The sequence below is a fragment of the Stegostoma tigrinum genome, chromosome 12 (genome assembly GCF_030684315.1).
Source record: "Stegostoma tigrinum isolate sSteTig4 chromosome 12, sSteTig4.hap1, whole genome shotgun sequence".
Classification (NCBI taxonomy): domain Eukaryota; kingdom Metazoa; phylum Chordata; class Chondrichthyes; order Orectolobiformes; family Stegostomatidae; genus Stegostoma; species Stegostoma tigrinum.
Window position 1 is genome coordinate 73,502,727 of NC_081365.1, and position 21,562 is coordinate 73,524,288.

At 42.5% G+C, this 21,562-nt stretch overlaps 1 protein-coding gene and 1 long non-coding RNA gene across 3 annotated transcripts in view; one reads left to right on the plus strand and one right to left on the minus strand.

Annotated features, from left to right (window-relative positions):
- LOC125456790 (5-hydroxytryptamine receptor 2A) overlaps positions 1-21,562 on the plus strand; it is a 342,509-nt gene that overhangs the window by 292,103 nt on the left and 28,844 nt on the right. The gene's annotated exons all lie outside the window — the stretch shown is intronic.
- On the minus strand, positions 9,540-13,372 carry LOC125456791 (uncharacterized). The gene is made up of 3 exons (XR_007248514.2): positions 13,281-13,372; positions 11,042-11,100; positions 9,540-9,647 (listed from the first exon to the last, which is right to left on the minus strand). It is a non-coding gene; the product is annotated as an uncharacterized LOC125456791 (long non-coding RNA).

Sequence of the window (21,562 nt, forward strand, 5' to 3'; positions counted from 1 at the left end):
AAACCTTCATGTAAATAACGAATGCCCACTTGCCTCTGATGAAGGAGCAGCTCTCTGAAAGCTTGTGATTTCAAATAAATTTGTTGGACTATAACCTGGTATCATGTGACTTCTGACTGTGGAGGATAAGAGATGGGAGATATTATAAAAAGGTATTCAGCCCTGAAAGTGTTAAGACTGAGGACTACGTTTAGTACCAGCTTTTGTTCATGGAGTGAGGGCATGGCTGGCTGAGCCAGCATTGATTTCACCATGCTTGGGTGCCCTTAAGATGGTAATAGCAAGCTGCTTTCTTGAGCCACTGCAGTTCATGTGCTGTAGATAGACCTACAATGCTATGGAATACGTGCCAAGGGAATGGAATTTGAGGTGAAGACTGAGGGCAATGACATTGGTCTTCCTAAGGAAGGAAATGTTACCTCATCCTGGACTGAATGTTAAACATGCAACATGATAAGACAGAGAGAGGTCAAAGTCAAGTAGAGCTGGGTGACACGTATTTGCATATGAAAACTATGAAACAGGAAACATTTCTGCCTACAAAGTATGTTAGAAACTTCAAACTCTCTCCCACAAATGACAACTAATGCAGAACCAGTTGTTCATTATAAATGTAAGATAAACATATTCTTGTTACTGAAAGAGGCATGAAGCAATGTGGCCCAGGGCTCCACTACCCCAGCCTGAGCACAGCACCCCTGAACTTAGCATTGCAAGTCCCCCAAGTACCCTGGACTCCATTTAGGATGCCTGGAGTTAAATTGTGAGTTTGTTGAGTGGCAAAACAGGTTCAAGGAGTAAAATGTTTCCCCACTCGCTACCCCCCACCACGCCCTATTCTTATTGCTATGAGATGACACAGACAGACTTGAGTGAATGGCACAAAAAGTTTTTTCATTATGAATGCACCAGAGGCTGATCATCTGGTGAGGCTGTAGTGTGAACATGTGCAAGCTTCTGTCACCAGAAACCCCTGCCCTCAGTGAGGGATCTAAACCAGTGGCGGCACTCTGCATGTGGTGCTGGGAAGCAGGTTGGCCTGCTCAGTGCTAGAACTGGATAATCAAGCCAAGTCACGGAAGCAAGAGTGATAAATAAAGCCTACAATGCACTTGTTGGCAACAAAGTGTGGAAGTAAATTGATCCTCCCCACTCACTCTTTATTTCCATCTTCCTTTGTTTCCGAATAGCCGCAAGCAGAGGAGTAAAATACATTGCACATATGCAAAGGACCTGTTTCTATTAGAAACAGGATGGCTCAATAGGCAAGACTCCCACTCTCCAAATCATTTGTAGGTTTGAATTCCACTCCAGGACATGAGCACAAAAGTTAAACTTGACACTCCACAGCCATATAGGTTAGGTGCTTTTGCCATCCTAAATTGCTCATAGTTTCCAGGGATGTGCAGGTCAGTTGGATTAGCCATGGGAAATGCAGAGCTACAGGAATAGAGTGGGTCAGGGTAGGATGCTCTTCGGAGGATGGGTGTGACTTAGATGGGCTGAATGGCCTGTTTCCACATTGTAGGGACTCAATGATTCTATACAGGCAATGTGATGAATGGGCAGGAGTCTACTCACAAGTCAAATTGTACAAAACTTGGAACACAACACAGGCCAATCTCAAATATCTGCTCTTAACATTTGCATGTTGGATCTTTAAAATTACTATTAATACAGCCCTGTTTGGGATCACATTGGTATGCCTGAACATTCTTAAGTTGGACATTTGTATTTTGAGGACTGCCTATGCTGAGGGAATATTGGACTGTTGGAGATACCATCTTTCAGAAGTGATATTAACCTTGGACAGCATCCTTCTATCATCACAGCTGGGACTTAACCCAAAACAATATTGTCAATATTCATCTCTCAACCAGCATTACAAAAACGGATTATCGTCATTGTCACATTGCTGTTTGCAGGAGCATGCAATGTTGCCAATTTGTTGCTGCCTTTCATAAATTCCAGTCCTGTAGTTATGCAAGGCACTACAAAGACCTAAATTGTTTTCTTTCTTTCCCTTACTTGTCAAAAAGTCCAGCAGATGCCATGGCAAAACTGTATTCATAGGATACATTATGGTGCTACATCGGTGTATGAAAGCATGAGGAATCAAGGAATAAATGCAATCAGGCAATGCGAAATGAAATGAGCCAGATGCAGGGAAGTTAGAATGTGGAAACATGTCCATGCACTGACCTTTTTAGCTGGGATTTCATTATATAGAGATAAACAGGAAATGAAGGAGTGTTTTAGAGTGTAAGATTATAAATAGGCTTTCTGTAAATTAATAACTGATGATATTTGGATGATGCTGTGAGATTAGACATGATACTAATCGAGTTAGTCTAGGTGTCAGCATGTTGAGGAAGGGGAAATATTAAGAGGAGGTTTGATATTAAACAGGTCACACTCCAAGCAAACTTACTCAGCAGCTACGATGCATAGAGGTACAAGACAGCACTGGGCATATCACAAATTCACATACACTGGAAAGCCTTTCTTTCAGAGAATTCTCCTGCTGGAGCTCTGCTGTCAATAGAGAGCTTCACTTACTAGCTCCTTATTACAAGAAATTGCAGCATGCTGTATATGATCACATATTAGAAATGAACCATGCAAGCATCATTCTTTCACAGCACGGTCAGCGTGAGTCGTCTTTTTAATACATTCACCCAGTCCAGCCACTCCACAATATCCCAATCCAGGAATTCCCAATATTCCAATCCAGACATGCTCTTTCTATTGCTTAGTTGTGCAGAACTTAAATGTCACTGAAAAGAGAAACAAACTGCCAAAATTTTTCATCTTACACCCCTCAGAACATTGACAAGAATGCAATAATTTACGCAATCACAACAATTTTCATGACGGGAGAAATGTTGGCAAGTCAACTCTGGCTGTGTCATCATCTTACAGAAATAATGAATAACTACAGGCAGCTTGGGTAATTCAAAACAGGTACAGTACTTGGGCATATTTGTTTTGCTTACAGGTAACATGAGTGCACGTCACTTCTAGCAATTATAAAGGAGCCACCTTGCAAGCTTATTCAGCAAGTGCTGCCCTATCATGGAATCACAATTAGCCATTCTCATTCTATTTTGTGTTTGGGTATTATCTAGCTGAGTACAGTCTGTAATGTTAATATTACAAACCAATGAATGAACATGCTGTTTAATTTGATCAGCCAATCATCACAATGTAAAGTCTAAGTACTGGGCCACCCAGACTGTAAAAGGCCCAGATGGAGTGGAGTTTGTCATGTGTGTCCAAGAAAGTTTCCTAAATCACTATGTAGAGGGCCTTCTCGGGAGAGTGCAACACTGGATCTCCTCTTAGGAAATGAGGTCAGGCAAGTGACTGAAGTGTCATTTGGAGAGGACTTTGGGTCCAGTGACCATAACTCTCATAATTTTAACACAGTTATGGAAAAAGATAGGACATGTCCACAGATTAAAGTGCTAAACTGGAGCAGGGATAATTTTGGGTCCATCAGGCAGGATCTAGCAGAGATCGATTGGGTGAGTCTGTTTAAAGGAAAAGGAACAACTAGCAAATGGGAGGCTTTTATAATGTGATATCAAGAGTCCAGGGACAGTATGTCCCTGTTAGGGTGAAAGGAAAAGCTGCCAGGTTTAGGGATGCCTGGCTGAAAAGGGACATTGAGGCTCTGGTCAAGAAAAAGATGACGGCATACATTGGGTTTAAGCTATCAGACTTCAGTGAATCCCTCGATGCCAATAAAAAGTGTAGGAGCACACTCAAAAGGAAAATCAGAAGAGCAAAAAGAGGGGGAAGAGATTTATCTGGCAGATATAGTTAAAGATAATCCCAAGAGGTTTTATAACCATAATAAGAGTGAAAAGGTAGCTAGGGAGAGAATAGGTCCCCTTAAACATCAGCATGGACGACTATGTGTGAATCCACAGGAGATGGGTGATTTTTAATGAATATTTCTCCTCAGAGAATCATGGATGCTAAGGAAATAGGGAAACAAGTAGGGATGATTTGGGCTGCATAGACATTATCAGAGTGGAGGTGTTCGCAGTGTTAATGCGCATTAAGGTAAGTAAATCCCCTGGGCCTGATCAAGTTTATACTCAGACATTGTAGGAGGCTAGGAAAGAAATTACAAAGGCCCTTGCAGAGATTCTTCTTCATCATTAGCCACTGGTGAAAATTCTGGAAGTTCTGGAAGATTGGAAAATGGCTAATGTTGTTCCATTGTTTAAGAGAAGTAGTAAAGGTAAGCCAGGCAACTACAGGCCAGTGAGTCTGACATCAGTGGTAGGCAACTTATTGGACAGGATACTGAGGGTGATGATGAAAGGTTATTCACATAAATGATCTGGATGTGAATGCACAAGGCGTGATTTGTAAGTTTGCAGATGATACAAAATTAGGAGGTATCTTTGATAGCAAAGAAGGTTATCAAGAATTACAGAGGGATTTTGATCATTTGGAGAACTGGGCTGAGGATTGGCAAATGCAATTCAAAACAGGTAAGTGTGAGGTGTTGCAGTTTGGAAAGTTCAACCAAGGTGGGACTTATGCAGTAAATGATAAGGTCCTGAGGAGAGTTATGGAACAGAGCGACCTAGGAGTACAAGTACATAGTTCATTGAAAACAGCGTCACAGGTGGACAGGGTGGTGAAGAAGCCATTTAGCACGCTGGCCTTCATCGGTCGAGGCACTGAGTTTAAGAGTTATGTTACAATTGAATAAGTCGTTGGTGAGGCCGCACTTGGAGTATTGTGTACAGTTTTAGTCACCCTGTTATAGGAAAGACATAGTTAAACTGGAAAGTGTGCAAAAGAAGAATTACAAGGATGTTGCCAGGACTAGTAGGCCTGAGTTATAGGGAGAAGTTGGCCAGGATAGAACTTTATTCTTTGGAACATAAGAGATTGGAGGGTAACCTTACTGAGGTGTATAAAATCATGAGGGGCATAGATAGCATGAATGCATACAGTCTTTTTCCCGGGGTGGGGAATTTAAAACTAGAGGGCATAGCTTTAAGGTGAGAAGGGAAAGATATAAGAAGGACCTAAGGGGTAACTTCTTCATATAGAAGTATATAGAATGGGCTGCCAGAGAAAGTGGTTGAGGCTGGTACAAAAGAAATATTTAGAAAGCATTTGGATGAGAAAGATTTAGAAGGAAAAGGACCAAATGTGGGCAATTGGAATTAGCTGAGTGGGCACCATGGTCAGCATGGACCAGTTTGGGCTGAAAGGCCTGTTTCCATGCTGTATTACTCTATGACTTAAGTGCTTGGTATTACATTGGCTCTGAAAGTCATACATGATTTTGCTCAATATGTGGTCGGCACACCTCTTTTTTAACTGACATTACGTTAGCGAAACATATCACTCAGATAGCCACTGCATAGTAACGAAGGTGAAATTGCTTGCTTAATCTGTTCTTCAAATTTATGAGCTTTACTTTTTCAGATAAAAGCACCTCAAGGTAGACTAGGCACTTTTCAGGTCCAAACATGTCAGTCTGAAACAAAATGCTTATTGTTGGAAATGATTCAGTGTGTTAAATGTAGTACCTGAATGAATGGTGGTAGCAGACTCAACAATAACTTTGAAAAAGGGCAAATGACATCTTTTTGGGCTATTGGGAAACAACAAGGGACTGGAAATAATGTCATAGCTTTTTCAGAGAAGTAGAATAGACATGATTAAATGAATGGCCTCTTTCTGTATGGGATTGGTGAGCATTTTTAATGGAATGCTGCAAATGAAATCTTTTGACTGCTACAAGAACTGCGCAAGGACAATATTGCATTTCCATTACGGGTTGGAGGAACACTAACTCTTCTGGATACAAAGCTCATAGTTGTCTATTAACAGTCATATTAACTGTAATGATGGCTTTGTCAGTTTGTAGTTATAAGTGGGTATTAGTATATGTACTGATTGTCTGTCATGACACACAGTATGTGAACGAGAATCAGTACATATACTAATATCCACTTGTTCATTATCTGCCATCTTTTCTTCTCCTCTCATAGCTTTTCTGTAAGATTGAGGTGGCATTGCTCACCTCTGTTCTCAGCATCACCTACTCAGCATCTAACTTGAAGCAGATGTTAGTTCAGACCCGTATACAGGACAAGGTGTTTGTGAGATTTTGACCAAACAGGTGGATGAGGTTGATGTGGTGTATATGGATTTCAGTAAAGCATTTGATTAGGTTACCCACAGTAGGCTATTGCAGAAAATACGGAGGCATGGGATTGAGGGTGATTTAGCGGTTTGGATCAGAAATTGGCTAGCTGTAAGAATACAGAGGCTGGTGGTTGATGGGAAATGTTCATTCTGGAGTTCATTTACTAGTGGTGTACTGCAAGGATCTGTTTTGGGGCCACTACTGTTTGTCATTTTTATAAATAACCTGGATGAGGGTGTAGAAGGATGGGTTCGTAAATTTGTGAATGAAACTAAAGTTGGTGGAGTTGTGGATAGTGCGGAAGGATGTTGCAGGTTACAGAGGGACATAAATAAGCTGCAGATCTGGGCTGAGAGGTGGCAAATGGAGTTTAATGCGGGAAAGTGTGAGGTGATTCACTTTGGAAGGAGTAACAGGAATGCAGAGTACTGGGCTAACGGTAAGATTCTTGGTAGTGTGGATGAGCAGACAGATCTCTGTGTCGATGTGCATAGATCCCTGAAAGTTGCCACCCAGGTTGATAGGGTTGTTAAGAAGGCATACGGTGTATTAGATTTTATTGTAGAGGGATTGAGTTTCAGAGCCATGATGTCATATTGCAGCTGTTCAAAACTCTGGTGTGGCCACACTTGGAGTATTGCGTACAGTTCTGGCCACTGCATTATAGGAAAGATTGGAAAGGGTGCAGAGGAGATTTACCAGGATGTTGCCTGGTATGGAGGGAAGACCTTATGAGGAAAGGCTGAGGGACTTGAGGCTGTTTTCGTTAGAGAGAAGAAGTTTAAGAGGTGACTTAATATGCACAAACAAGATGTTCGTAGGATTAGATAGGGTGGACAGTGAAAGCCTTTTTCCTCGGATGGTGATGGTTAGCACAAGGGGACATAGCTTTAAATTGAGGGGTGATGGATATAGGACAGATGTCAGAGGTAGGTTCTTTACTCAGAGACTGGTAAGGGCGTGGAATGCCCTGCCTGCAACGGTACTAGACTCATCAACTTTAAGGGCATTTAAATGGTCATTGGATAAACATATGGATGATAATAGAATAGTCTAGGTTAGATGGGCTTCAGATTGGTTTCACAGGTCGGTGCAACATTGAGGGCCGAAGGGCCTGTACTGCACTGTAATATTCTATGTTCTACATTCTATGAACATGACAGCACGGGATATGTCACATGTCAGAGCTCAAGAATGAGTTGACATGAAGACTCGTACAGTGCAAACTGATCTCTGGCCTTGCTGAGTAACTTTCTGATGCTAACTCATGCACCCCACACAGGCTTGCCACTAACCCCAACAGCTGGTTGTCTTTGGGATAGAAGAACCCTCATGACTATCAATCATAGAATCATACAGTACAGAAGAGGCCCTTCAGCCCATTGAGTCTGTACTGCCAAAATATGCTACTTCCAACACTAAGCCCACTTTCCCACATTAGGCAGATAGCCTTGAGTATTAAGACAATTCAAATGTTCATCTAACTGGTCAACAGAACAATCAAACATTTTCTCAGTAAAAAAATTGTATTTATACAATGCCTCTCTTGACTTCAGGACTCCCCACAGCACTTTACAGCCAATGACGTATTCATTGAAGTGCTGTCACTGCTAATAATGTAGGTAACCATGACAATGAAGGGATCTACAACAGAGTTACACCTACATCGATTATATCAAAGACCAGCGAACCTGTTTGAGTGATGGGGAATATTGACTAACACACTGGGGAAATTTCCCTGGACTCCTTCAGATAGGGCCATGGAGCTTTTTACATCCATCAGAGAGGGCAGAAAGATTTGATTTAATGTATTTTTCAAAAAGACAGCACTTTTGACATTGTAGCATTCCCTCGTGATTGCACTGGAATGCCAATCAAGGTAAGCCTCTACAGTAACGTTTTGAAGTCATTTCCCCTGATTCAAGCAGAAATCAGTTTACTTTACAAATGCTGCCATCCAGCTCTCTATCACTGCAGGACCATTGATTCAAATCTGCAGGTTGCTCTCATCAGCACTCGCCATGCAGAGGGTACAAGGGGGAAATAAGATACAGAGGTCACTCGTAATAGTGTCGAGTCCAAACTCCAAGATAAAATCAAGGCCATGATTTGACCTCCTTGGAAACTCTGAAAGGCCAGTCAATTCAGAAGGTCATTTGGAAAGTTAGCAGTAGTACTGCCATAAGATACTTGGGTGAATGACTGTATAGCTACCCATCAGTTACTACACAAAACCTGTCTCGTGATAAATTCAGCACGATCGGGTTAAAGTCTGGTAAAGAGATCGTACGCTGGGAAAACTAGTCATGGAAAGCCTTGAATTATAAATGGACATTTACTTGGCAAGACATGCAACATTCTCCACACACAGGCATCTGGATGCACAATTAACTCAGTCTCCTGGCACTACCTTTTGCTTTTGTTTATTACAGGATGAGGGTGTCTGGCTAGGCCGGCATTAATTGCCCATCCCAGACAGTAGTAACGAGTGGGTCTGGAGTCACTAGTAGGCCAGACCAGGTAACCACAGCAGATATCCCTAAAGGAAATTAAGGAACCTGAGGGGCTTTTCCAACCATTGACAATGGATTTATGGTCACCATTAGACTCTAAATTCCAGATTTTTATTGAAAACAAATCCCACCATCTGCCATGGCAGGATTCAAACCTGGGTGCTAGAACATTACCAGGATCTCTGGATTAACAGTCTAGCAATAATACAACTAGGTCATAGCCTCCCCTGTGTGCGGGTGGGGCTGCAAAGTCACTGTTTCATCCCATCCCATCAGCAGTGCCTGGTCAAGTGTTGGAAAACATATCAGACCATACTAGAATGTGAAAATGTAACACTGATACATGGCAGGACCATCCCACTCTACAGAATGTGGAGTGCAAGGTGCCATATACAACCACCTCAGCACATCTGCAGATCTTTGCTAAACAACTCCCTTCGAACAGCAGATGAGAAGCAGTGCGGCTGACTAGTGGACATGGGGCTACAGAGTGCTAGATCTCAGCCTGCACATTTCACACACAGCAAAAGCAAATGTTCAGTATGATTTATATAAAAGAATAATCAATAGCTTGAAGATGAAAAGATACTTAGAACTTCTGAATTCAGTTCTTTTAATTACTTTAAGAGCAGGTTTCAGGAAAGAAACCCGAATGATTGCATAGAAACCTGTCAACTTGTTCCAAGTCACACAGTAAACTGGGCCCAGAATGTTGAGGTTAGGAGCTGCACTCAATTATTTTCCTCTTTCTCAGTTGGCTCTTTCTTGTGGTATGTTGCACTTTCATACAGAGATCTTCAGCCAAAGCCACATCTCCCGATGGCCAAGCTTACCTTCTGTCTTAACCCTTGAGAACTGTGAAATGTTTGATGGCATCGAGAAATGAACAGTCCCTTTGAAAACAGCGGTAATTGGCATAATGTTTGGTCAACTGGTCGCAGGATTTTCTGTTTGAGTAAAGGGAGACAGATGAATAGTAAGGTCGGTACATGCAATGATATAAGATACTTGGCAATATATCCAACAATGACAAGCTTAATGATGCATTCCCTAAAAAGCCCCACTGTCACTGTTTCTAAAGGACACATTCTGCTGCAGCTTCCCATCACTCCTATAGCCCTTTGGAAGCAGTTTTGGTCCAGTATTAAACATTTGCTGCAGGGTTGGATGATGCCAGTTTTTAATGTAAGATGTTAAACCAAATTGGTTCTCCCAGGCTAACACAACCATAGTGTTTGAGGAGGAGCGTAGCCATCATTTGAACTGACCTACCGTGCCAAAAACAAAGATCGCCACATTGCTGTTTGTGGGGTGTTGCTGCGCATAAATTGGCTGTTGCGTTTCCTACATTAAAACTGGGAACAGAGCTACTGCACTGACCACAAAGCATTTTGTAGAGATGAAAGGGATTATGTTGATGTGAATTCTTCCTTAAATCAGCAAAGCACTCTTTTTCCAGTTTACTCCTCTCTTTCCTACCCTATGGCAGGATCTACAGATGCTGGATGCTTTCCAATACACTCAATCCAAGTTGAGTGTTTATCATCATCAGTGACAGGCACATTGAGGGTCAGCTAACCAGTCTACCACAACAGTGTGCTGTGACTGAAGTCAATCTTCCAAATATGGCCAAGATATAGCATGGGTCACTGGATGTTGCATCCAAGTAGAAGTCCTCGCTGATTCTCTTCTTTACTAGCCTGGGGTTTTAAGGTAAGAAATGGTACCTTTGCCATTTCCCTTACTGAGCTTAACTACTTCACAAATCAGAACTGAACCTGGGAACTGCCCACTCTGTAAAACCCAGATATTGAGCCACAAGGACAGGTAAGAGGGTATTATTTTATTGCCAGGTAATATTCAAGGCATTTTAGTGAGTTCAAGAATATGGTACCAGATAGTACAGGTAGCACAGGAGAGACAGTGGTGTATCAGTAATGTCATGGGACCTGTAATTCAGAGGACCATACTGGGGACATAGGTGAAAACCCCACCACAGCAACTGGTGTAATATAAATTCAATGAATAGGTAGCCTCATTAATGGTGACCATGAATGAAGTATTCCTGCCAGCACAGTGACAGAGGAAGTTGGTGACACTGGCATCATTGATATGTACCTGGAGCCAAAAGCTGGCAACATCTCTGCCCATCTGTATATTGGCAGTACCACTAATACCTAAGCAAACCTCACTCTTCGAGGCCTGTCTCCTGTGCGCAGAGACTCCCCCCCAAGTTAGAGCTTCATGTGGTATCTCTAATAGCTCACTCTCCCGCTCCCTTCCACTCTTTCATTTGATGCTCCTGAAGGTCCTCCATTCCCCGATTCAATGCCCGACTCACCAGGTAACTTTCGACCTCTCTGGTCACTCCACTCCAGGCCTCCCACTTGTCTCTGACTCCTGGGGATGATAAACAGTGAGACAACATGGGAATAGTGTATGATAACAAAGTGTGGAGCTGGATGAACACAGCAGGCCAAGCAGCATCTCAGGATCAGAGACCCTCTCTGATGAAGGGTCTAGGCCCGAAACGTCTGCTTTTGTGCTCCTGAGATGCTGCTTGGCCTGCTGTATTCATCCAGCTCCACACTTTGTTATCTTGGATTCTCCAGCATCTGCTGTTCCCATTATCTCTGATGGGAATAGTGTATGTTGTTTCCTTGAAGTTGATTTTAAATATCCACCAGAACTTCATGCATTGGAGTCAAGTCATAATCCAACCTGGCATAGATATACTTCCACCAACTTGCTTTGAGACACCTCATCATACAATTTAAAAAGAATTAAGGCCATTTCTCAGTAAAAAGCTAAGTCCCTGCAAAGGTGCTTTGGAAGGGAAGGCGAGGGGTTAATTCTTTGTTGGCTGTGGATAATGCCAAAATGGTTTGTCATTTTTAGCATTGGTTGGCCTGCAAAATACAATTCCATTAGGTGGTACACAAGATTTTAGGACAGTCACATCAATGACAGCAGTAAAAGCCATTGTGTGCCCAAGAAATTTCTTTAAACACAGATGGAGTGCTTATAAACTGGCCACTGTGAAATTGTCTGCCTCTTGCAATGCTGTTTTTCACTCATTATTAAGCCCAGTCCGTTCAAGAGCACTGGCAAACCCAAAGGCAATTGCAGTAAATGAGGAAAGTTTCATTTATTAAGTAAAGAACACTCCCAGTGCAATATAATAAAGTGTGAAGCTGGATGAACACAGCAGGCCAAGCAGCATCTCAGGAGCACAAAAGCTGACGTTTCGGGCCCAGACCCTTCATCAGAGAGGGGGATGGGGTGAGGGTTCTGGAATCAATAGGGAGAGAGGGGGAGGCGGACTGAAGATGGAGAGAAAAGAAGATAGGTGGAGAGGAGAGTATAGGTGGGGAGGTAGGGAGGGGATAGGTCAGTCCAGGGAAGAAGGACAGGTCAAGGAGGTGGGATGAGGTTAGTGGGTAGGAAATGGAGGTGCGGCTTGGGGTGGAAGGAAGGGATGGGTGAGAGGAAGAACAGGTTAGGGAGGCAGAGACAGGCTGGGCTGGTTTTGGGATGCAGTGGGGGGAGGGGAAGAGCTGGGCTGGTTGTGTGGTGCAGTGGGGGCAGTGGGCTACCACATCCCAAAACCAGCCCAGTTCGTCCCCTGCCCCCACTGCACCACACAACCAGTCCAGCTCTTCCCCTCCCCCTACTGCATCCCAAAATCAGCCCAGCCTGTCTCTGCCTCCCTAACCTGTTCTTCCTCTCACCCATCCCTTCCTCCCACCCCAAGCCACACCTCCATTTCCTACCTACTAACCTCATCCCACCTCCTTGACCTGTCCGCCTTCCCTGGACTGACCTATCCCCTCCCTACCTCCCCATCTATACTCTATTCTCCACCTATCTTCTTTCTCTCCATCTTCGGTCCGCCTCCCCCTCTCTCCCTATTTATTCCAGAACCCTCAGCCCATCCCCCTGGCTGATGAAGGGTCCAGACCCGAAACGTCAGCTTTTATGCTCCTGAGATGCTGCTTGGCCTGCTGTGTTCATCCAGCTTCACACTTTATTATCTTGGATTCTCCAGCATCTGCAGTTCCCATTATCACACACCCAGTGCATGTAGGTATTGCTGACTGACCTCTGAACAAGTGGACAGAACTGCTTTTGTTCGCTCAAGGACAGTTGCAGTGGTGGATTAAGATTGTAGCTCTGTTTTTAATTTATTTGAAGGACACGTGCATCATTGGCTCAGCTCAACTGGCTTTGAGAATGTGGTGGTGAATTGCCTTCTTGAGAATGTATTCATAAAAAACGTGTAAGGTGGTGGATATCGTGCCAGCCAAGCAGGCTGCTTTGTCCTGGATGGTGTTGGGTTTCTTGTCTGTGATTGCAGCTGACCAGATCCATGGCCTTGTAGATGATGGAAAGGATTGGGGTTTCAGGAGGGGAATTTATATAAGATATAACACTTGGAATTGAGCAGAAATAAACTCAATATTGGCCATTAACATTCCTGTTAGTTTGGATATCATACCATTAATGATATGACTGCTTCCATTGCTAAATTTGACACCACTACGCCCAATTTACCTCCCAAAAAGGTAAATGACACATACCAGTATCTGCTCAACTGTATTTTCACTTTGCACAAGTCCGGCATTCAAAAGGTAGATCTCTGAGGGACTGATGCTGGTCACCATTCAAAATATGCAACAGACAAATCAACAATCTTCAAAGCTGAAAATGAAAAAGAAGAAAATAGAAAAAATAACTTTTCATCAACTGTCAGGGTATGAGAAGAGAATGTAAGTGACAAAGCCTCAGAATCGAGTTGCCATGACTGGGTTAGTGGCACAGTACGCTCTGAATCAGAAGGTAGTTGGTTCACATTCCACTGCTGAGACTTGAGGGCACAGTCTATGCTAGCATAAGAATGTGTTACTGGGGGAGTGGAACTGTTCGAGATGATAGATATAAACCTGAGGCTCTAGGTATTCTCACCACTGAACACAAAAGTCCCCTTTGCATTAATGCAAAAAAGAGCAGGGAAGATCCTTCAACATTCTGGTCAATGTTTATCCCTTCAGCGAACACCAATCTGGTTACTATCATGTTATTTCTTGAGGAAACTGCTGTGCCCAAATTGGCTGCCATGTGTGACTTTAATAGCAATTTCTTTTCAAAGATAACACTGAATTGACTGAAAAGTGCTTTGAGGGCATTGGCAGGTTTTTTCCTCTTTTCTCTTTTACCTGAAAAGCTAGCCTGTCTTGTCCCTATTAAAATGCTGATAGCACCTTAACCATTTCCAGTGCTTTCTGACATGTGCACACTGATTGAGAGCTTTTCGGGCAGGGAATGCTACATTTCACAGACTGGAAATTCATTCCCAATTCTGAGCCTGGGGGCCACAATTTGCAACAGTTCCGATGGAGGTAGGGAGTATGTAATTTTGTAGAATGGGCCTGAATGGATCCCATACTGCACTCCTCGCTACAGGCACAGTAGGCTCTGTTCAGCACATGAGGCCAACCAAACAGTGTTGTGAGAAAACCACAGGCTCCAACCTGCTCTCTCTTTTCAAAAGGCTTAAATTGGCTAGTCAGGGGGTGGGAACCTGAAAGGGAATTCAGATGGAATAAAAACAAAGCTGGTTATGGGAAGTAGAAAAACCTTTCATGAAAATGGAATGCAGCAGAAACAAAACGTAGAGATGTACAGCACCGAAACAGACACTTCAGCCCAACTCATCCATGCCAACCAAATATCCTAATTTAATCTAGTCCCATTTGCCAGCATTTGGTCCATCTCCCTCTAAACCCTTCCTATTCATATACCCATCCAGACACTTTTTAAATGTAATAATTGTACCAGCCTCCACCACCTTCTCTGGCAGCTCATTCCATACACACACTGCCCGATGCATGAAAAAGTTGCCCCTCAGGTCTCTTTTAAATCTCTCCTCTCTCACCTTAAACCTATGCCCTTTAGTTTTGGACTCCCCCGCCCTGGGAAAAAGACTTTGACTATTCACCCTATCCATACATCTCGCGATTTTATGAACCTCTATAAGGTCACCCCTCAGCGTCTAACGCACCAGGAAAAATATCCCCAGCCTATTCAGCCTCTCCCTTTACCTCATACCCTCCAACCCTGACAACATCCTTGTAATTTTTTTCTGAACCATTTCAAGTTAACAATATCTTTTCTACAGCAGGGAGTCCAGAATTGAACGCAGTGTTCCAAAAGTAGCCTCACCAATGTCCTGTACAACCGCAATTTGACTTCCCAACTCCTATGTTCAATGCACTGACCAATAAAGACAAGCCTACCAAATGCCTTCTGTACACCCTGTCTAGCTGTGATTCCACTTTCAAGGAACCATGTACCTGTTCCCCAAGGTATAAATAATCCAGGATTAAGTTACGGAATAATGTTAAAAAGGCAGAATTAAAAGCACTCTATCTGAATGCATGCAGCATTCACAACAAGATACGTGAATTTGTGCTCATGGAAGTAAGACAATGATTTAATTGCCAGTGCAGATATGCAGGGCAAGCAAATTAGGGAATTGAATATTAAAGGATATTTAACATTTAGGAAAGATAGACGAAGAGAAAAAGAAGGTGAGGTAGTGCAGATGAGAAGGGATGGGATCAACGTATTAGTTAGAGTGGATCGCTGAATTGGAAAAACAGGATGTGGAATCTGTTTGGATATACTAAGAACAATTTTCATAAGAATCATCTCAGCAACCCTGTGAACAGGAACTACTGAACTGCCTCCCTTGTCTTTCCTTCAGCTTATAACACCCAGGTTTATTTCCGCATACGTATGCACATTTTAATTGTGAATTATGTGCTGATAGATCATAATTGTTTACTTGTAGCTACAGTCTAATTACTTGTAATAAATAGCATTTTTTGTCGACAACAGAAACCTGTCGACCTCAGTATCCTAGAGGAGATGGCGCAGTGAATATTCAGGGCCAATGCCTCAGAGTTACTAACACCTGGCAGTGAAAAGGTCAGACACCATGATGGTCATCTTCTCCAGCCACTCCAACTCATTCTGATGGAAACTGTGAGAAATAGAATTCCTGTTTTCATTCCAACCACAAACCCCCACCCCTTCCCTCAACCTTTTCCTCTGTCTCTTCCAGCAGTCAGTCTGCTCAGCCTGTGCAGAGTCATGAGGAAGCAGGGATACTGTGATTTGACCTCTTACGCTGACAGCCAACAACCTGATACTGGCACTGTGCTAAAATTTGCGGCTTACATAGAGATGGGATCAGTGGGTGGGGAGCTGCCGGGCACCTTCTTTAAGTGGGTCTCGACTCATCCATACACATCTGTCACAGAAACATAGGTTCATGGTACGCAAGAAGCCCAGTCAGCTCATCTAGTCCTCAACAGAAAAACAGAAAAGAAACACAGTCCAGCTTCTCAGCTCTTGGTCTGTAAGCCTGTAGGTTACGCTGTCTCAAGAGCAAATACAAATAATTTAAAGCACTGAGAGTTTCTACCCCTAAACAGTAAGTTTCAAACTTGCACCACTATCCAGTGAAAATTCTGTCTCCATTCTCATTAGTTTAACAACTATCCTAAATCTACAACTTGTAGTTGTTGTGTCTCTGTGAAGGTCAATAGGTCAATATCTAATCTATAGTTTTTGACACATTTCACAACATCTCTCCTAAACCTCCTGCATTCCAAAGTAAATAATCACAGCCTATCCAACATTTCCTTGTAGTTAGAACTCCCTAATCCTGATGACATCCTGGTGAAACTCCTCTGGAATGTTGCTGCACAGACCATGTAGGAAACTTAACAGAAATCAGTGTTCAGTCTTTTGTGATAGGCGTGCAAACTGGCATCCTCAACTATTTTCCAGTCCATCTTTTATGCGTGAGTGTAGGTTCATAATGACACTGTGTGATTATTGTGGTCTAGAAGATAGCTCTTGCAGGCTGAGAGTGAAGCTGGAGGTGGAAATTGTTGGGGTCTTCAAAAGAGGCAGTTGATAGCTCCTTGAGAATGAGCTTGCTGATATAATAGTGAAGCTGATAGAAAGAGCTGCAATAATCCTGTCATCTGGAAGATGCCTGTCCTGTCACAGACTGATAAATGTTGAGGATAATAAATGTGAAAGGTTTGGCCGGAACAATCTCCTAGAAACTGCTGTCAGCAACTCTCTTTAAGAATCCCCACCTTGACCTTTCATTTTCTCTGTTGCCATATCTCCAATCTACCATTTCTAATCCACACCTTCAGCTCGCCACCAACACTCCACATCATGCTGGCTTCAGAATAAGCTGCAACATTTTTCATTGGAGCATTGGGGTGACGTTATAGAGGCTTATAAAATCATGAGGGGTATAGATAAGGTGAGTGGCAGGTGTCTTTTCACTAAGGTAGGGGATTTCAAGGCTAGGGGGACATATTTTTAAGGTGAGGGAAAAAGATTTTAGAAAAGACACGAGGGGCAAATTTTTTACACAGAGAATGGCTTGTTTGTGGAATTTCCAGAGGAAGTAGTGGATGCAAACACAGTTACAATGTTTAAAGACATTTAGATTAATATATGAATTAGAAATGTTGGGAGGGATATGGGTCAAGCAGAGGCAGATGGGTCTAGCCGTGTGCGATAATGGTCAGCATGGACAGATTGGAACAAAGGTTCTGTTCGCATGCTGTATGACTCTATGACAAGGCCTGGAGCAGGATTCTGGCTCAGAGACAAGGACACTACCCACTGCTCCACAAGACCTACATTTGTTTTTATAGTAGCAGTAAAACATATATTAGTCAGAAATATAAAGCCAAAAGCATAACACAAGAAACAAACATATGGGAATAAAACCTCCCATGTGGAGGTGAAATTGAAACGTTGTGGAGAGGGAAAGGAAAAATGCTTTGTAACAAATGGAGATTAGAAATATCCAAGAACAAAGTTGAAATAATAATGAGGAGAAATTGAGAAATCTGGAAAATATAATCACAACGCCTGCAGAAAAAAAATCAAAATATCCTCATAAGGAGGTGTTCTCTGCCAAACTGCAGTGGACTATGTACCATTTGTGACAGTTGTATAATAACAGAACTGAGTTCAGAGCTAACAGGTTCGAACAGAAATCTCATTCTTCATTGTAGTCAGGAACACTTTGGTTTATCAAATACCTTCTATACATGCATTCTTTTTAATTCAATGGGTATCTGTAATTTAATTATTATTAAGTGCAGTGATCCTTAATTATTAAATGTGACCAATTATGCTGAAGTTCTAAAGGTAATTCTGCTGAATGTATGATATTTTAATTAATTATTAAATCTGCTTACATAATTATTAAATAACACAGAGCACTGCAAGAAATAAAGATCTGGGTGACCAAGGCATCACGTCAGAATTCATCTGTTTGAAGAGAAGCCTCCTTGGATTTGACTCCATTTGTAAAATCTGTTAGGCAAGCTGAGGGATTTTACGTTTTAAGAATAATAATGACATTTTCTGAAGGTATTGGCACCCTTTTTAACTTTTCCAGCAACTCTCCCCCCTCTCCTCCTTCACTGAACAAACCCCAAGATTTTTTCACAGTGATATAATGCACTAAACTTAATGTGCATTGTATCACTTCCAGCGGACAGCATAGAAATGGCTACATGGACCTAACATGTTGATGTTTACGGGTCACATGAGTCTCCACCTCTCAGATTTCATCTATCCTATCAACAATATTCTTCTGTTCCTTTCTGTCCTTGAGCACTTATATACTCTACCCTGAAGCACATCCCCTGTATTCATTACAACTACCTTCTTGTCATTCACCCATGGGATGTGGACATCACTGGCTGGTTCAGCATTTATTGCCTGCTCCAATAGTTGCCCTTGAGAAGGTGGTAGTGAGCTGCCATCTTGAACCACTACAGTCCATGAGCTGTAGGTTTAGCTGTTAGGGAGGAAATTCCAGGATTTTGACCCAGCAACACTGAGAGAAATACTTCATGCAATGGTAAATTTTAACTCTATCTAAAGCTGCTAACTGGTTGAATGACACTGTACTTTTGTCTGTCAGCAGAATACCACACTAAATGGCAACAAATGCTCCCACCTCAGCTTCATCCCAGATGACATGATGCAGGACTGGCAGACACATTGCTAGATTATCACTGCTGGCTGCTTCCAGGCATGTTTTAGCCAAATTGCAAGAAAGTTGAAAGTTTACTTGTTCCTCAGGCGGCTTGACACCCCTGTGGCTGTTAATCTCCTTCAGAAATTCTCTGACATAAGTGGCCTGGCATAGAGTATGGCAAGTGGCAAGAGGAAGAGGTCACAAACTGCCAGATATCACTTCCCCACCAGCACTTTCAGAAGACAGGTAGCGATGGACTTTCATGTCATCCTCTCTCTCAACCTTCTTAGATATTTTCCAGTCAACCAATTCAGAGACGGTTTTGTACATCTTTTTGTACAACAAATGGGACTTGAACCCAGGGCTTCCCGAGAGGTAGGGGCACCACCACTGTGTTCTCTTAATCTTTATACCATGGGCTCCTTGCATTCTGCAACACTTAACATTAACAGCATCTCACAGCTCCCTCTCAGTATTTAAGGGAGGTTATCAACACTCTGTACACCAGAGAGAACACCTACATCTCTGTCGCTAAGTTCAGAGAGATGCAGGACCGGTACACGTGGCAGACTTCCCCATGATACTAAGTCTCAATGGACTGCAAGCATATTGCCCCAAGCAGTCCACATAAGAACCCCACAACCTTTATCAATCTATTTCCTCAATGTGGAGCTGGACTGTGATGACAGCTAACACATTATCTTGTTCTGTGCCTGATACCCTGGCAACAGTCATGAGCCCTCCATTTTACACAGCCCCTCTACCCAACGTATGCCAGCCTGAGCTAGACTATAAGAAATAGGAATAGGCCATGTGGCCCTTCAAGACTGCCCCACCATTCAATGGGATCATGGCTGATCTGACATTACTCACCTCTGCTTTCCTGCAATTCCTCTTTAATTATTGATTCCTCTAGGATATATCTCCAAGTTACAGCCTGGCTATTGGCTGATAAAGGTGATCTCCATCTGATAAGCTCAGCTTTCAATTGGGAACCTTCAACATCAACGGCGTATTCAAAGACAGTAAAGCTGTCACAAAGAATATCATTAAGCAAATGATCAGCACTGTGCCAAGACCATTCAGGGGAACCTCTGCTCTACGACCCTGCCCAGATATCTGGTTACACCTGCAGTATGCTCCACGGTCCTCAGCCTTGTTAGCCAGACAGGACAGCTTTTATGCCACTTGTTACCTAAAAAACTGAGATGGATGTAAAGAGACGGCAAGGTAGGCACACCCTTTCAATAGAGCTGAACACACAGCCTCGGTGCAATAAACAGGACATAGGTTAAATGCCCATTTTCACGCTCTGTGGAATTTATTCCCCAAAGTCCATTCAATCCATCCTCAAAATTCAGCCTCCAGGACCTAATTTTCTGCATTGCTTCTGAAACTATGATGTCTCCATTATGCCACAACTGGACACAAATCCACAGCAGTCTTACCACAGCTCTGTATGTATGTGATCATGGTTTTGTCTGACTTATGGTCTACAATTTGCACTGTGCATTTCATTATTCTATTGATTTGATTTGATTTATCATTGTCACATATACCTAGGGTACAATGAAAAGTTCTGTTTTGCATGCAATACAGGCAGATCATACATATAAATTGGATAACGGTAATAGAACAGAGCAAGCAATACAATCTTACAGCTGCAGAAAAGATGCACAAAGAGGGACATCAACATTAAATTTAAAATTTGAGAAGAAGAAGCTGTTCTTAAATCTGTTGGTATGTGTGTTTAAGCTTTTGTATCTTCTGCCTGATGGAAGAGGTTGGAAGAGATTATAACTGGGCTGGAAGAGGTCTTTGAATATGTTGGCTGCCTTCCTTGGGCAGCGAGAAGTATAGATGGTGTCAATGGATGGAAGGTTGGAAGTGTGATGGACTGGGCTGTGTTCACAACTGTCTGTAGTTTCTTACAGTCCGGGGCAGAGCAGTTGCCATTCCAAGCTGTGAAGCATCTAGATGGTGCATCTACAAAAATTGGTAAGAATCTTTACAGACATGTCGAATTTTCTTAGCCTCCTGAGAAAGTAGAGGCATTATTGTGCTTTCTTGACTGTAACGTCAACGTGGGTGGACCAGGACAGATTGTTGATGACTGTCACTCCCATTTTCATCTCCACCTCAACTTCATTGATGTAGAAAGACTAAGATATTGACTTAGTTCATCACCATTGTTTGGAAATATTATACATTAAATCCACAAAGAGATCTACCTGCCTGTCTACTGTTCCAGCCTACAGTACATTTATCCACATTAAATTCTATCTGCTGGTGTGTGACTCATTCCTTGACTCATTCCATCTATTTTGTTCAGCCCTTCCTGTAAATCAGAGTCACCTCCTTTAATTCAATTTCTCCTCCAAGTTTGGTGTCATTTGTAAGTTTGATCAACGAGCACTGGCATTGAGCCATCTGTAAAGCATTCTGTTCCTGAAAATGCAAAGGACATTTCACACCAAACTTCAACTTTATCAGTTGAAATGCTGATAAGAAATGTGTGTGCAGAGACAGAGATTTCTAATCCTTTCTGGATGACATTTCAATTGCCCTATTTGTGAAACAGATGGCAAGAACAATGAGTGCTGCTGTCAGGATAGATTTGAATCCAAATCAGAATGCTAATTTTCTGAAACAAATACCCAGAGCCATAGAATAACTGACACCTCCATACATCCTTGAAAGTGGAGTCCCAGGTAGGCAGAGTAGTGAAGAAGTGGTTTGGTATGCTTCCTTTCATTGGTCAGTGCACTG